Source organism: Grampus griseus (assembly GCF_964374135.1).
Source record: "Grampus griseus genome assembly, chromosome: X".
Classification (NCBI taxonomy): domain Eukaryota; kingdom Metazoa; phylum Chordata; class Mammalia; order Artiodactyla; family Delphinidae; genus Grampus; species Grampus griseus.
In genome coordinates this window covers 96,539,117-96,554,521 of record NC_138999.1, presented here as the reverse complement: position 1 = coordinate 96,554,521, position 15,405 = coordinate 96,539,117, and positions in this window count along the sequence as shown.

Genomic DNA, 15,405 nt, shown 5'->3' with positions numbered 1-15,405 from the left:
TTTTCTAGGCAGATAGCCATGACTTCCTTGGATTCCTGAAGTGTGCCCCGAGGATTTACAGTTCTATGTTAATGTGATACATAAACTAGAGTCACCTTGACTTTGCCTTTATCTGGCTTATGTAAGCTCTAACCTTTTACTGCAGTGCAACAGGACTGCCAGATCCATTTTGTCTAGGAACATAAACAACATTCTGATTCTAAATAATATATGGGGGCCCCGGTGACTGTGAGAGGATGATCACCTGCAGGCCGTCAGGAATTAAGCTACCGATCCAAGCCCTGGTATGGAGGGAAATACCAAGCTCTGGCTCAGCTCCTCTTCCCAGGAGAACTGCTCCTTGCACTAAGAGCTTTGCAAAGAGCTCCAAAACTTCTCCTTCTTCTGACTGTAAACCATCCAGAGAAGCAAAGCCATCCAGAGAAGGGGTCTGATGGGCTCACTATCCCACCAAATCCCACAGCCTTGAACAAACTGTATTTTTTTAATAAATTTATTTATTTATTTTTGGCTGCGTTGGGTCTTCATTGCTACACACGGTCCTCCTCTAGTTGTGGCAAGCGGGGGCCACTCTTCGTTGTGGTGTGCAGGCCTCTCCTTGCGGTGGCTTCTCTTGTTGTGGAGCACGGGCTCCAGGTGCATGGGCTTTAGCAGCTGTGGCACGTGGGCTCAGTAGTTGTGGCTCACTGGCTCTAGAGCGCAGGCTCAGTAGTTGTGGCGCACGGGCTTAGTTGCTCCACGGCATGTGGGATCTTCCCGGACCAGGGCTTGAACCTGTGTCCCCTGCATTGGCAGGCGGACTCCCAACCACTGCACCACCAGGGAAGTCCTGAACAAACTGTTTTAAAATTCCTCTTTTCTAACCCAGAAGAAATAAATCGAAAAACAGAGGGAATGAGTTAGGCTGCTACTAGTTTTCTCTCCCCCCAGAGCAGGATTTCTCAACCTCGGCACTCTTGAAGTTTTAGGCCAGATAAGTATTTGTTGTAGAGGACTGTCCTGTACATTGTAAGATGTTTAGCCATCCTTGGCCCCCAGCCACTAGATGCCAGTAGCTTCCCCCACCAAAATTGTGACAACCAAAAATATATTGTGATATTACCAATGTTCTCTGAGCGGGGCCGGGGGGGCGGGGTGCAAAAAATCACCTCCAATTGAGAACCACTGCCCTAGAAATTAGAGCAGTTAGAGATCCTGGACATTAACTCTTGGGAGACCACACAGACTATATTTTCCAAACCTAACGGATCAGATGAGTCTAAATACACAGGACACCACTCCAGGGTTCACATCAATAATTTGGATAGTTAACTGCCTTCTACCTATATTTTCTCAACTGCCTCCATTGATTTTAAACAACCCAGCATCATTGGAGCAATGTCTTCACTCACTAAATATGAATTCCTGAGGGTCAACATTTAGGGGACCCAAAATCAAATAATGATGACTACCCTTTACAGATGTATAGCACTTCGTGTTTTCCACATCTGTCACTTTATTTGAATTCAGTTCAACATTCATTGGTTGTTTTCTATGCACCAGGAGCTTTTAATCTTCATACTCCCTATTTCAGTTTACTGTGGCTGCTATAACAAATTACCACATACTTGGTGGTTTAAAACAACATAAATTTATTCTCTCTCAGCTCTGGAGACCAGAAGTCTGAAATCAAAATCACTGGGCTAAAATCGAGGTGTTGACAGGGTTACACTTCCTCTAGAGGGTCTAGGGGAGAATCTTCTATTCCTTGACTCTCCCAGCTTCTGGAAGCTGCCAGAATCCCTTGACTTTTAACCACATCACTTTAATCTCTGCCTCTGTGGTCACATTACCTCTTCCTTTTCTGTGTGTATTATTAAATCTCCCTCTTATAAGGATATGTATGATTATATTTAGGGCCAAATAATCCAGGATAATTTCTTCGAATCCTTAATTTGATCACATCTGACTCTTTTTTTTGTTGGTGGTGGTGTTTTGTTGGTTTTTTTTCCCCTGGTTTTTGGCCATATAAGGTAACATTCACAAGTTCCAGAGTTTAGGGTATGGATATTTTTTGGAGGGGGGAGGGCTATTATCAGCCTACCACCCTTGTGAAGCAGGTAAAAATTATTATTTCCATTTTATAGATGAGGAAATACTGGCATAAAGAAGTTAAATCAGTCACTTATAAGAGGTTGCATGGTGAGAGACTGGTAGAGGTGGGGCAAGAATCCAGGGCTTCTAACTCCTCTTTTTAATTAACTATGGCCTGGAAGGATAGAGACCTGTTTCCCCTTCCTCCAGAAAACATAGTGAAAGGCCCTGTGGACTCTGTATAATCATGAGGGATTAGGTGGAGTTTCTAGGTTAGGGAGGATTCTGGGAAAAATCTCATATCATGCTGAGAGGTTTAGGGGTAGGCAAACACATAGAGTCTCCCAAGATACTGGAACAGCACAAGGGAAACAAAAGGAGACAATCCAGCATGAGAAGGCAAACTGTAGCCTTTTAATATTCATTGAGCCCATGACAACATTCTGTTTCACCTGCTATTCACCATTACACATAGGCAGCACTGAGTAGGCATATGCTATATACAGCTTTATAAAACTTTCTCACACAATAGTCTCCAGTTGGATTCTCACAACACCTCTGTACGGAAGGGCATTATCGTCATTTCATTTTATAGATGAGGAAACTGAGGTTTGAGAAGTGATTTTCCCAAGCTGGATAAAATCTAAGCCTTCATCCTCTTACCACAATTGTCTCGTCTAAAATATTATCTCATTTGAGAATTACATATCCAGATCTCTTATAAAGTTAGGACCCATAGCTACTGAGATGTCAATATAGATGGCCAATGTCACTTTACATGTAGTTCAACCCTCAAGAGACTCAAATACCCTTCAGGCACTTTTCATGTAATTTACATTCATGAACAACAGGTGGCAGTAAGACCCTTGGGTAAGTGGTTTGAATGATCAAATTTAAACTGTTAGGTATGCTTACCTTAGACTACAACAAAAATTGTGGATTTCTAGGACTTTACATTTTAGAAAAAATATTACACTTTGCTGGTCTATTTTATTTTAAGTAGTATGTTCAGATATGCTTAAAGATCAGGCATAAAATCATTTAAAGAAAATGAAGTATATCTATATATATAATTTCTTGTCTTTTGAAATAATCCCTGTTATCAACTACAGTTTAACTAAATCTTGGTCTTATTCTCAGACATAATTAGAATTTTCCACTTTACTTCACTCTAAGTCTTTATTTTTAAATCAAATTTCCTTCCTGACTAGTACAGGGCTTCAGGATTTCTCTTTGCCTTACCAATAAAAGAGTTACGGGCTCTTTTTCTCAGGTGGAAACAGCTTTTATTCTTTTGCACTTTCTAAGATTTCAGGGAAAGAACTTCTCGAATGAGAAAAGAGTAGGCAAGACAGTTTCTCCTTTTGAGTTTCCTATCTCTATCTTTTCTGCTTCTCAGCAGAAAATCAAACAATAATGTGTTATTACTGAAAGCATAGAGCCCCATAGCTTTCCTTACTATAAGAATGAGGTAAATTTTCAATCTAGTCCTAAAAATATACTGTTTTAGTCTGTTAGGGCTGCTATAACAAAATACCATAGATGGGTAGCTTATAAACAGACATTTATTTTTCACAGTTCTGTAAGCCAGGAAGTCCAAGATCAAGGCATCAGCAGATCCTGAGTCTAGTGAAGATCTACTTCCTGGCTCATAGGCATCCAACAAAACATCCACAGACATTAGACTGTGTCCTCACATGGCAGAAGGGGCTAGAGAGCTCTATGGGGTCTCCTTTATAAGAACACTAATCCCATTCATGAGGGTTTCACTGTCATGACCTAATGATTTCCCAAACTCCCCACCTCCTAATATTGTCACATTGGGCATTAGGTTTCAATATTTGGAGGGACACAAATATTCAGTCTATGGAAGACAACAACATCCGTCCTCCTAGCAGATATTTCCAATGGTAACTAATCTCTGGCTTAGTGTAACTTAAAATTTACATGTGATGAGTTTCCTTAGCAAATCTCTAACTACCTGCAACAACCACATATTACCTTCTGCCACAGATGGGGTCTTTTTTTTTTCCAAGTTAAGTGATACAAACTTAAGGTCACACCAAAACAACAAATCAAAACCCCCACACATTTAAGTGTTTTTTATAAAGAAATATTCAATGGCTGCATCACAGATATACTGGCACATCGTAGTAAACAACATCCAGGTTCTCACCAGCCTTAATGGTGAGGCTGTCTAGACTTGCCACTCTGCTAGGAATTGTGAGAACTCAGGAGAAATGTAAGCTACAGTTCCTGTTTCAGGAGGTTTACAATTCACTTGAGATGAGATTCGTAAATGAAGCGTATCTATAATATAAATATAATGTATACATAAGTACCTATTGAAAAGAGTGATTGCAGATAGTATGAAGCATCGTGGATTATGATAGACAGGCATGTCTCATGGAGAAGAACTTAAAAGTTGGATAGGTTTTACATGAGCGTGTATTGATACAAGAGGCAAGAATAGTTCAGGTGGAATGAATAAGGCTCACAAAGGCAGAGAGGTGAGAACCTGGTAGGATTGCAGGGACTTGCCTGGATAAAGCAGAAATCAGGATGGAGAAATATAGCCAAGTTATATCATGTATGGTCTTAAAGGCAGAGAGTTTAGAAAAGATGTTTGGCTTATAATACTTTTCACTGTCTCAGTATGCAGACTGGGCTCTCGAAGTAAGAATGAAGGCTTACTTAGGTCAGAGAAGGTCTGCGATTAGGATTAGCTACAGAGAAGAAGCCAGGTGTGGGGAATTGAAGAGAGTCAATCCATGAGAAGAGGAGAAAAAGGAGGGACCATGACCTTGAGCCAAGGAGAAGAAAGCACTAACAGCAGCCCAAAGAGAGTTGGAGGATGGTGAGTTCTGTTTGGTATGGTTAGTCTCAGAGGATGATAGATACATGCACAGAAGAGACAACTGAAGATGCTGTTTCAGGTGGGGAAGAGAGTTAAAAGAACAGTATTCTTACCTCTTGGAGCAACTGAGCACAGCCCATCAATAACATCAGAGTACCCAGGCCCAATGCGGCACCTTCTGCTGTTCCTCCAAATGTTCAATGCCATTTACCTTCCCCTCCCATGGATCATGCATTAATGGCTGTCACATCATTTGGGAAACTTGACTGCAACACTGTCATTTCATGGGCAGCAGTAAGAAGGCTTATACCAAAGTCCTTGCAGAAGACAATTTTAAGATAAGATATGCACTTGTCATACCTTCAGTGAGCATCTGTCAGCTTCATCATAGGCTGCACACAGAGAATTATTTTCTAATTCTTAACACTCTGGTTTCCCCATGCTGCTTCTCCTGAGTGGATTGAGACATGCAAATTAAGCTTAGTTTATTTGATTGTATTTATGTAATCACCCCACTGTCCATAAAGTGACAGGTGAAACAAAAAGTATTTTCCAAATTGGTCAGCTTGCCTAAGACCATTGAGAACTAGAGAAAGAGTCAAGCTATAAAATATCTTCTTGCAGTAAGGAGAGCCATGTTCATAAAACAAGTTGATTTCTTTCCCTTTACAGAGCTCTATGCAATGTAACCTGTAAAAAATAGATCAGAGGTTCCTGTCATATTCAAGGCACTGGTCCAGAAACCAGCAAACAAAACGTCAGCAAGATATCTTAAATCCTCTTTACCAGCTGAGGCAGTTGGTTATAAATGAAAAATTAAAGGAAACGGTATCTTAAATGTCACCAAAGAGGCTGCTCTGCCCCTTATCCCAAGGGTTGTAGGTAGGATATAGTCTTTTAAGAGTATGGACTTCAGGGGCTTCCCTTGGTGGCGCAGCAGTTAAGAATCCGCCTGCCAACCTAGAGTCATACAGAGTGAAGTAAGTCAGAAAGAGAAAGACAAATACCGTATGCTAACACATATATATGGAATTTAAGAAAAACAATGTCATGAAGAACCTAGGCGTAAGGCAGGAATAAAGACACAGACTTACTGGAGAATGGACTTGAGGATATGGGGAGGGGGAAGGGTAAGCTGTGACAAAGCGAGAGAGTGGCATGGACATATATACACTACCAAACGTAAAATAGATAGCTAGTGGGAAGCAGCCGCAAAGCACAGGGAGATCAGCTCGGTGCTTTGTGACCACCTAGAGGGGTGGGATAGGGAGGGTGAGAGGGAGGGAGACGCAAGAGAGAAGAGATATGGGAACATATGTATATGTATAACTGATTCACTTTGTTATAAAGCAGAAACTAACACACCATTGTAAAGCAATTATACTCCAATAAAGATGAAAAAAAAAAGAATCCGCCTGCCAATGCAGGGGACACGGTTTCGAGCCCTGGTCGGGGAAGACCCCTCATGCCTCAGAGCAACTAAGCCCCTGCACCACAACTACTGAGCCTGCGCTCTAGCGCCTGCAAGCCACAACTACTGAGCTGGCGTGCCACAACTACTGAAGCCTGTGCGCCTAGAGCCCACGCTCCACAACAAGAGAAGCCACCGCAATGAGAAGCCCGCGCACTGCAGCGAAGAGTAGCCCCCGTTCGCCACAACTAGAGAAAGCCCATGCACAGCAACAAAGACACAACACAGCCAAAAGTGAAAATAAATAAATTTGTTAAAAAGAAAAAAGAGTATGGACTTCATAGTTTGACTGCCAGGGTTCAAATCCCAGATCTGCAGTTTAATAGCTCTGTGACCTTGAGTGAGTTATGTCAGCTGTCTGAACTTCAGTCTTATAAGATAGAGATAATAACAATATTTAGCTCATAAAGAGGATTAAATGAATCAACGTATTTAAAACATGTCATGATATCTGACATATAGTAAGTGTTCGATAGAAGTTATGATTACAATCATTTCCATTTTTTCCAGCCATATGGCTTTTTGTCATCACTTTCATGGGTATTAGCAGGTACCTAGAATTCTAACACTTACAATTACTAAGAAATTTTATTTTATATAAAATTTTATAAATTTTTATAAAATTCATAAAATTTTATAAAATTTATATAAAATTTTAATACAAAATACATTCACTTAAAGACGCAGATGTAGAGAACGGACTTGAGGACACGGTGAGGGGGAAGGGTAAACTGGGACGAAGTGAGAGTGGCATGGACATATATACACTACTAAACGTAAAATAGATAGCTAGTGGGAAGCAGCTGCATAGCACAGGGATATCAGCTCCGTGCTTTGTGACCGCCTGGAGGGGTGGGATAGGGAGGGTGCAAGGGAGGGAGATGCAAGAGGGAAGAGATATGGGAATATATGTATATGTATAACTGATTCACTTTGTTATAAAGCAGAAACTAACACACCATTGTAAAGCAATTATACTCCAATAAAGATGTTAAAAAAAATACATTCACTTATACCCTTGTACCAAATGTAGCAGATGCTATCATGCCTACACTTCTTTACTCTTACCACTTCAGAGCATGCTACCCTACCCCAACTCCCTACTGCCAGCACCTGCATTTCTTTCACTGAGGATTTTCTCTCGATAGTGAAGCCCACTTTACCAACCTGTGTGTCAGGTAGGACGTACCGAGGTGTTAACAGCCCTTAACCAAAGACTGACAGGAGTTGGTGTCGCCTCACCCCTCAGGTGGGATCACTCTGAAGCAGTTGTCTTACACTGCCTCCCAGACTTTCCCCTCAAGGCTGAAGCCCTAGTCAGTCTCTGTGGTAGCTAGTTTGATCATGCTACCTTTAATCGCTGCTTTCTTCCCTTCCTTGTTTCACCGCCCCATTCTTCTATTCTCAAACAAACTACTTATACTTGAATCCTTGTTTAGCTTGGGAAGCCCAAACTAAGATCTTCTCATAAACCTGTGAGATATATAAGGGTAGACATCATAATTTTGCAGTAGGTAAACTGAGTTGTGGGTCACGTGGGTATTTAATGGAAGAGCTGGGCCTGGAACCAAGTCTCTTGTCACCATATATATTCTTTTTCTGTTACCAGAGTATATATCATAGCTTTTTCCAGCTGTGCACAGACTAATAATGTCAGTAATCCCCCATTATCCTTCTCCTCATTGCATATCAGTTGATCTCCCAAAAGTATGTCTGGACAAGGCAAGAAAGGGTCACATTCCAACCGACTGATATCATTGAACTTTTCCATGTGTGAAAGGAATATTTATCAGTTTGTTCTTTAAGTGTCTGATCTTAACTAGCCATCTACCTAATGAAAATAGAATTATCTGTCAGAGTCTGGAAATGGATTGTTCTAGTTCATCAAAGAGTCTAGCTAATAAAGAAGTTGTGAATTAGCTGAAACTGATTTTTTAAAGTAACATTTAGCACAGTTGTCACACTGAATGTAAATTAAGCTTCCTTTGATGATTTAGAAGGAAACTGGGGAACCAACTTTGCCTCAGGATCATGTGTGTACATATCAATACATATGAATTCTCATTACATCGGAAGACATACAAAAGAGCTGGGTGCTGACGGTTCCTCAGTGGATGCCCCACTGGGTAATAAGGATTTATTTATGTGATGTGCCCTCCTTTCTGGGCCATCTCTGTGTTCTGTATCTCCTACCCAAAAGGGAAGTACCCTATAACCCTGGATTCTATAACTGAGGCTAGTTAGACTGAGCATCTGCTAGATGTAGAGCACAAGAAGGTTCTGTACATTGGGGTCTCTTATTTGGAGAGCCTCTTTAATTAATGGCCATCTGGTCCCCCATAAAGGATTGTAATTAGGGAAGCAGGGTATGAGCAGATACATCAGTGGAAACCTTGCCTGTGCCTGCCTTCCCTCCAAGATACTCAGGACTCAGGTGAATGGCAAGGTCACATTGGGCTATTTTTATTTTTCATAAAAACTGATTTGGGTCTAGAGGTTGGGATAAAATAAATCACTGATCCAATTAAGTGGCAGACACAGGACTTACTAACATCTGAATGCTCCTTACCGAATGTGATTCAGCACAGATCTGCTGTTTTCACTGTCCCTGTTTTTTCCAGTTGATTTTAAGCTCTGCGTGACAGTAACAGAGGCTCCCTGCAGCTTTGGGATAGATAAAAGAACTGAACAAGCCCCTTGGCTTTGTCAAAAGGATCTGCACATGTCTTTTTCACTACAAACATAAGTGAAAACTCCTATCACAGTTATTCTTCATCCAATCTCCCAAAGAGGAGTTGCCGAGTTAGAAATCATCTCTGTTGCAATGTTCAAATCTATGGATGTGATCAAACCAGAATTGTGTCTTTTCATGCAAAAGTAAACAATAAAAGGGGCTCTACCCTGACCCTTGCTGTCTACCTTAACTCCTGCATCTGCAGGACCCATGGGTTAAAGCCTTCAGAGTCCTGGGCATTAGGTATAAGGTGTTCATGAGATCAGAAACTGAGGTTGTGGGAATGAGGTACAACCCAATGATATGCTTAAATTATGGACCTCAGCTATGGCTTTAATATATTTCTCTGAAAGGTGCAATAATAGGGGTATTTTTAGAACAGTGGAGTGCAACAGGAAGCACACTGTCAAGTACCTCCTGGCTTTGTAGTAACTTGAATGTTACTATAAAAAGTGACCCTTCACCTTTCCCAACCTCACCTTACAACCTCAGCAACATCACTTACCTATAACGCAGCTAAGAACCAGGAACAAAACAAAGAGGATATCTGAGCATCATATCCATGCATTTTAATGTGTGTGCTTCCCTTAAGGTGAACCTAGATAGGATTTGATTCAGAATCTATACACCTGTATTTTTCGTATAATTCTAACCAAGTTTGGATATCTCCGGTGCTACCAAAGATTAGGAACGTCATGTCAAATGCTAGACAGTGGATGTTCAAACAAAGACAAGAGAATACTTAGAGCAAGGGGACAGAGAGGAAAAAAACTAGGAAAAAGCTGACAAAATAATTCTCTGCAGTCTGGGAACATTTAGTGTTGGAGCAAATATTCTTATAGCCTGTAATAGGCCCTGAGGGTATCACTGGATACAGCACAGTGAGAAGATGAAAATCATAGCATGCACCCTGAGTCATAGAGAAAAGATGAAATTATATTCAGTATATTCTGCTTAAGGAGGCAAGGAAGTGTGCAATACACGTTAGAAAACATTTTATCCAAAATGATTAACTTAAAATCATTGCGATGCAAAGAGTAACTTTTGAACTCCAGAAAACTCTACCATCCAGAAAGATCCTTTTTTAAGAGTTCCATGTGTTGTGGTTTCACTCTCTATCATTCTGACCTTATCTTTTACAGCCTTGGTCACCTCTTGGTGAAAGATGATGATTTTGCATCTTACGCTCCTTTTTGCAGTGGAAAAATACATGTTCCTATTTTTGCCAAGTTTTACAACTCTTGGAAAGAAAAGGGGATCTTTATTTTTAATTGCATATTTTGTATGCTTTTAAGGAGTCATAAAGTGCCCTCATTCTTATATTAGCAGTAAATTTCCAATAAAAATTCTGGTGCAAATATAGATACCCCCCCTCCAAAGTAAAAGCAAATTACCCACAATGCATCTTTGCAGTAGAATGTTCATCCAATTAGATTGCAAGGCAATTAGTATGATTACTCATCTGTATACTCAGTACTTAGTTTCCATTTTGCCTGCAGCAACTGCAGCTTTGACAATTTATCTGACAGGTCCACAACATACATTTCTGAAAATGCCAAAGAAATGGAAGCTACCTGTATTTGTAAGGTACAGTTCAGAGATTTTGGAAAAGGGTGAGAATAATGGGCCCAGAGCAGAGGGAGAGAGAATTGAGATGGAGAGGAAATTGTATGGCTGAATTCTAAGAGCTACTATCATGACTAAAAAAGTACCTCTAAGGGAGGGCAATACTGCAGGAAAGATTTAGGGGGAAAAATGATAAAGTCAAGATGGCAAAAGAAAGTTGGCATGAATTTCCCAGTAAGTAAAAAGGTCAGATTCCAGAGGAAGTAGCCAGGGCAAGCCAGATAAAGCAAATCTGATTCTTTTTTTTTCTTTATTTAGACTTTGGTGGCAGGGGTGGGGAGGGGAATTAGAGAAGCAACAGGAGTAGTAGCCTTTGAGGGATCTCAGCCTTCAATATTAAGGAGTCCAGACTAGGACAGGTAGGTGAACTGCAGAAAGTGGTAAGTATGGACTGAGAGAAAAGGACCACTAAGGTAAACCTAGATACCAGAGGTATTACATAGCATGGTGGGAATCTTTTCCTACCACCCATCAACATTCAAATGCCCATGGGTATCCACTAGGCCTAAGTCTAAGCAAGAAGTCCTATGTGGGGAAGACATACAGAGGTCAGGGTTCTTTTTAAGGCTCTCTGGAGAGAAGTGTCTTAAGCCAAGATTCCAGGACAAGCCCTGGATTCAGTGACCCAGTTAAAACTTTGTTGGTGAGAGTGACATCAGCAAATTGTCAGGGTAGGCAGCTCCAAACTCCTGTCCCTTCTCAGAAACATTGAAATCCAGCAGAAAGTCACAATCAACTTTGTCAGAAATCTGGAAAACAGTCAAAGATTTACAGAAACCAAGAATGCACTGAATCAAGGGAAAAAATCAACTTCCATATGGTAAGAAAGCTATGTGGCATTTTTACTGCCCTTGCTCCACCCCCTCCCTAGCTCAGCAGTGGTTTTGAAGACAGCAACTCCCATTTCTTGTGTGAGACCCTAATCCCTGGTTCTAGAGGGAGCAGAGCAGACCTTATCTGAGACTTACTATGTTTATCTGTTCTAAACTGTCTATGGGCTTCCTGAAAGGACTGATGCAAGGCACTCATCTCTGTTTCACCTAACTCAGAAATCACTCAGGACAGTAAAATGGTGGACTTTGCCCCAAAACACTGTAAGGCAAATGAAAACCCTGCACACACCTGGGGCAAAAGATTGTAGTCTGAAAAACAATAGACTGCCTAAAGCCTGAAAGGATATTTGGGGAGAGAGATTTTTTTGGAAAGTAGGACATTCAAAAGCACCCATGTACACTGGGGAATCTAGAAAGCCATACACATTCCCAGAGTGGGACACACATTCAGAAAAGACCTAAGAAGACCCTAAGTTTTCACCTCTGGCTGATCTCTGAGCTCAGTGTAAGCAGGAAGTGAAGGCTAAGCCAGAGTTATAAACAGTCTAGCTAAGTTTTGAAAGAGTGTCCCAGCATAGAACCAATCTTCATAGACTGGGAAAGGTGGGTTTTTGGCTTTTTTAACTATTGGGGTGTGTTCCCCATGTATGTGTATTCTGGAGTTAAAGGAAATCTCTGTCAAAACATTAGTTGAACACTAACTGAAGGAACAGAGACTTCACTGAACCCACATGACAAGGAATACAGTCTTTGCAAAAATAGTTTGGAAAAGTAATTAAACAAATGGACAACTATAGCCTTCCACAGTCAAAAAGAGCAAATCCTAGAGAAGGGGAATAATTTGGTTTCTAGAGATGCATAACATTATAATATTCAATGTCTAATTTTCAACAAAAAGTTACAGCATACACAAAGAAAGAGGAAAGTATGGCCCATTCACAGGAGAAAAGAAGTAGACAGAAACCACCTCTGAGGGAATCTATTGTTAAGAGAGAAAATCATAGTTCTAAGCTCCTACATTAAAAAAAAGAAAAACCTCAAGTCAATAACATAAATTTATGCCTTAAAGAACTAGAGAAATAAGAGCAAAGTAAATGCCTATCTGGCAGAGAAAAGGAAATAATAATGATTAGAGTAGAGATAAACAAAATAGAGAACAGAAAAATAACAGAATCAAAGAGCCCAAAAGTTGGTTCTTTGAAAAGAAGAACAATATTGACAAACCTTTAGGTAGACTGACAAAGAAAAAGTTGAAATAATACAAAGAACTAAAATCAGAAATGAAAATGGGAACATTACTACCAACCTTACGGAAATAACAAGGATTATTAGAGAATGCCATGAACAACTATATCACAGCAAATAAAATGACCTGGATGAAATGGACAAATTCCTAGGAACTTACAAATTACCAAAACTGACTGAAGAAGAAATAGAAATTCTGAACAGTAAATATATTGAATTTGTAATAAAGCAAAACATCTCAGCAAAGAAAAATTCAGGACCTGATGGCTTCACTGCTGAACTCTGCCAAACATTTAGAGCATAATTAACACTAATTCAAACTTCTCAAAAAAAAAATAGGAGAAAGCTCCCTAACTCATTTTATGAGGCTAGCATTACTCTGATAAAGACATCACAAGAAAACTACAGAACAATATATCTTATGAATATACATTCAAATATCCTCACCAAAATACTAGCCAATTGAATACACAGCATATTAAAAGGATTATACACCATGACCAGGTGGGATTTATCCCAGAAATGCAAGAATGGTTCAACACAAGAAAATCCATCAGTGTAAACATAACTTAAAAGAAAGCAGGAGAAAAACCACATCATCATCTCAATTGATGCAGAAAAGCTAATAAAGAAATTAAGCAAAATGTCAGGATGCAAAATCGACATACACCAACAATGAAGAATCCAAAAAGGAAATTATTTAAATAACTCCATTTACCATATTGGTCAAGAGAATAAAATATCCAGGAATAAATTTACCCAAGGAGGTGAAAGACATATACTGAAAACTTTTTTTAAAAATGCTGAAAGAAATTAAAAGAAACCTCAATAAATGGGAAGACATTCTATACATTCTGTGTTCATGGTTTACAAGATTTAATATTGTTAATATGTCAGTTCTGCCTTAACGGGATATACAGATTCAGTGCAATCTCTATCAAAACTCCAGCAGCCTTTTTTTTTTTTTTTTGCAGAAATGGAAAAGCCAATTCTCAAGTTCATGTGGATTTGCAAGGGGTCCTAAATAGCCAAAACAATCTTGAAAAGGAAGAACAAAGTTAGAGGACTCACACTTCTGATTTCAAAACTCCCTACAAATCTACAGTAATCAATACAGCATGTCACTGGCATAAGAGCTAACATACAAATCAATGGAATAGAATTAAGAGTCCAGAACAGACCATGTAGACTTCAAGATCAAGATGAAAGAATAGGAGGATGCTGGGCTCACCTCCCCTCACAAACACATGAAGATTACAATTATGTGTAGAGTGACTCTCGCTGAAATAGACCTGGCTAGCAGGCTGTCTTTTCTAAGCCAAGGCTGTGAAGAAAGATCCACATGGAGTCTGGTAGGAAGGGAGAAGTGATCTGGTCGGGGCCCACACCCCTAGTGGGGGACCCAGAAGAGGAAGGGATATCACGGACTCAAGGCTCCTCCCTGCAGAGCAAGAGATTCAAGCTATATATTGGGCAGCCCAGATTAGTCAGATAAAGAGTTCAAAACAATAGTAATAAGAATGCTAAATAGGGACCTTCCCTGGTAGCACAGTGGTTAAGAATCTGCCTGCCAATGCAGGGGACATGGGTTCAAGCTCTGGTCCGGGAACATCCTACATGCCATGGAGCAACTAAGCCCATGTGCCACAACTACTGAGCCTGTGTGCCACAACTACTGAAGTCCATGCGCCTACAGCCCGTGCTCCGCAACAAGAGAAGCCACCGCAATAAGAAGCCCACGCACCACAACGAAGAACAGCCCCTGTTCACGGCAACTAGAGAAAGCCTGCATGCAGCAACGAAGACCCAACGCAGCCAAAAATTTAAAAAAAAAGAAGAAGAATGCTAAATAGATGCTTACAGTGAGAATTTTAACAAAGAACTAGAAAATATAAAAATGAAACTGTCAGAGCTGAAGAATACAATAACTGAAAAGAAAAATACACAGGAGGGAATTAATAGATTAGATGATACAGAATAAAACGTGTGATATGAAGGATAGAATAGTGGAAATCACCCAATCAGAAGGGCAAAAAGAAAAACAAATTTTGAAAAAATGAGAATAGTTTAAGGGATCTCTGAGACAACATCAAGTGTACTAACATTTGCATTATAGGGGTCCCAGAAGGAGAAGAGTGAAAGGGGTAGAAAATGTATTTGATGAAATTATGGCTGAAAACTTCTTGAACCAGATATCTAGGTACAGGAGACACAGTGAGTCTCAAACAAGATGAACCAAAAGAGACCCACACCAAGATATATCATCATTAAAATGGCAAAAGTTAAAGATAAAGAGAATTTTAAAGGCAGCAAGAGAAAAACAAAGACTCACATATAAGGGAACACCCCCTGATAAGGTTATCAGATGATTGTTCAGTAGAAATTTTGCAGGCCAGAATGTAGTGTCATATATATTTAAAGCACTGAAAAGAAAAACCCTACAACCTAAGTTACTCTACACAGCAAGGTTATCATTCAGAATTGAAGGAAAGATAAATATACTAAACCTACCCTTAAAGTAATGTGATATATATAAAGCTATAAAGTCTCCACCAAAAAACTATTA